This window comes from Octopus sinensis, linkage group LG13, assembly GCF_006345805.1.
Source record: "Octopus sinensis linkage group LG13, ASM634580v1, whole genome shotgun sequence".
NCBI classification, from domain to species: Eukaryota; Metazoa; Mollusca; class Cephalopoda; order Octopoda; family Octopodidae; genus Octopus; species Octopus sinensis.
Window position 1 is genome coordinate 28,481,400 of NC_043009.1, and position 2,500 is coordinate 28,483,899.

The window sequence follows — 2,500 nt, forward strand, 5'->3', positions numbered from 1 at the left end:
CTTGAAAGAAATGATATCTGGCACTTGTGGGATTCCATACTTTGCAACAATGTTTGAGAACAAAATGCAATTGCTAATGTTTTAAAATTGGTAATTCTGTTATGACTCGATCGGAATATAAAGCATGACTGTCTTAGAGTAGTAACCCAGGCCATCACACACTGGAGGATGTCGGAAAGGTCAAAGGTCAACATATATCTATATCATTGAGTTGTATATAATTTCTCTTGAGAATTAGGAATTGAAAAGCTGCAGACATGTTATGAATGGGGTGGATTTCCTGGTAAATAGATAGTACAGTGGCCAACAAATTTAGACGATCTCTCTTTCACTGTCCCTCTCTCTCTTTCTCTCTCTCTCTCAGTCTATAAGTGAACACCCAACTCTTGGGTTACGCATTTGGGATGAGCACTGAGAATCAGAACCACTTTGTCTAATTAAACTGAATCATCAGCACCAAATTCTCTGGTCTGTGATTCATCAATTCTTTGTGTTTTGACTATTTATATTCTCAGAAAGAACTCCCAGTTGGAACTAATAACTCTATTGTATAACGTTAGGTTACATAACGGAATAAGTTTCCCTCATCACCAACTCAATTGTTGTTATTCTGCTGCAGTTGTTTTTGTTGGTGCTATTATTATTATTATTATTATTATTATTAATATTATTATTATTATTATTATTATTGTTAAGGTGGTGAGATGGCAGACTCGTTAGCATGCCTGGTGAAATGCCAAGTGGAATTTTGTCTGTCTTCATGTTCTGAGTTCAAATTCCTCTGTGGTTGATTTTGCCTGTAATTCTTTAGGGGTCAATAAATTCAGTACCAGTGAAATACTGGAGTCGATATAATCAACTATCCCCCTCCTCCAAAATTTCAGACCTTGTGGCCTATAATAGAAAAGATTCTTCTTCTTCTTCTTCTTCTTCTTCTTCTTCTTCTTCTTCTTCTTCTTCTTCTTCTTCTTCTCCTCCAACTCCTCCTCCTCCTCCTCCTCATCATCATCATCATCCTCATTAAGGTGATGGAGTGGAAGACTCATTAGCATACTTGAGAAAATGTTTAGCAGCCATTTCTTCCATCGAGCATGATCATTGCCAACATCGCTTTACTGGCACATGTGCCGGTGGCATGTGAAAAACAATATTCGAATGGGGTCATTGCCAGTGCCGCCAGAGTAGCTCCCATGCAGGTAGCACATAAAAACACCTTTTGAGCATGGTTGTTACCAGAATCACCTGACTGGCCCTTGAGCTGGTAGCATGTAAAAGCACCCACTACACTCTCGGAGTGGTTGGCGTTAGGAAGGGCATCCAGCTGTAGAAACTCTGCCAGATCAGATTGGTGCCTGGTACAGCCTTCTGGCTGACCAGTCCTCAGTCAGGACGTCCTACTCATACCAGCATGGAAAGCAGATGTTAAACGACGACAATGATGAGGATGATGATGAATTAAGAAAATCTGGAAAAAAGGGTGTTTTGCTCATTTCCTCTCTTAAACTGGTGCTTTGTTATATATGATATAATTTAAATTAATCTTTTGACTGCTGAAGTAAATTTCATGCTCATTCATGAAATGATGTTAATTATCCATCAAAAAAAAAAAAAAAAAAGACAAAAAATAGAATTGCTCTTTTCTGTTTGGGAAATATATACCTTTCCAGTATTTTTTGTAGAAGATACAGTTTCCATATCCACCACAAAAACTAGTTGATTCTTGCTCAGTGAAGAGAGATTTGATGAAAAATGTAAAAAAAAGTGAGAAAATCTGAAAAATTGTCTTAGTAAAAAAGCATTACTGGAGCTGTCTTTGGTTCTCATAACATAAGGAGAGGTTTTCAATATGCTGTGAGGCAAAACCACTTTTGACAGTTAATGGCAATTAAATTTTGAGCAGGTTTATCTGGTTTCCATGTTCAAAGGGTTAAAGTAAAATGCCAGTCAAGCTATGCTGTTGATAGAAATAACTGTTCTGTTCTTTAAAATTTCTAGCCCCGTTCCAAGGTAATAAATTAATTGCATTAAATTTAAAGTGGGATATTGAAGAAGATGGATTAACTTAATATGAGATCTGATCAAAAAGTATTGAACCTGGAAGAAGAAGAAGAAGAAGAAGAAGAAGAAGAAGAGAAAAAAAAAAGAAGAAGAAGAAGAAGAAGAAGAAAAAAGAAGAAGAAGAAAAAAGAAGAAAAAGAAGAAGAAGAAGAAGAAGAAGAAGAAGAAGAAGAAGAAGAAGAAGAAATAGAAGAAGAAAAAAGAAGAAGAAAAAAGAAGAAGAAGAGGAAGAGAAGAAGAAGAAGAAGAAGAAGAAGAAGAGGAAGAAGAAGAAGAAGAAGAGGAAGAAGAAGAGGAAGAAGAAGAGGAAGAAGAAGAGGATGAAGGAGAAGAACAAGAACAAGAACAAGAACAAGACGAAGAAGAAGAAGAAGAAGAAGAAGAAAAATAAGAATAAGAACAAGAAGAAGAAGAAGAAGAAGAGTGAAGCAGCTTGGCACAG

The 2,500-nt window shown here is 36.4% G+C and overlaps 1 long non-coding RNA gene across 2 annotated transcripts in view; it reads left to right on the forward strand.

The window, feature by feature from the left end:
* Window positions 1-2,500, forward strand: part of LOC118765783 — a 23,175-nt gene that overhangs the window by 9,140 nt on the left and 11,535 nt on the right. The window contains exon 3 of one of the 2 annotated variants that reach the window (XR_005001661.1): window positions 1,296-1,454. The exons of the other annotated variant lie outside the window; for it this stretch is intronic. This is a non-coding gene — a long non-coding RNA (uncharacterized LOC118765783). Of the gene's footprint in view, window positions 1-1,295; window positions 1,455-2,500 lie in introns of those variants that run through there. 2 annotated transcript variants of the gene reach the window in all.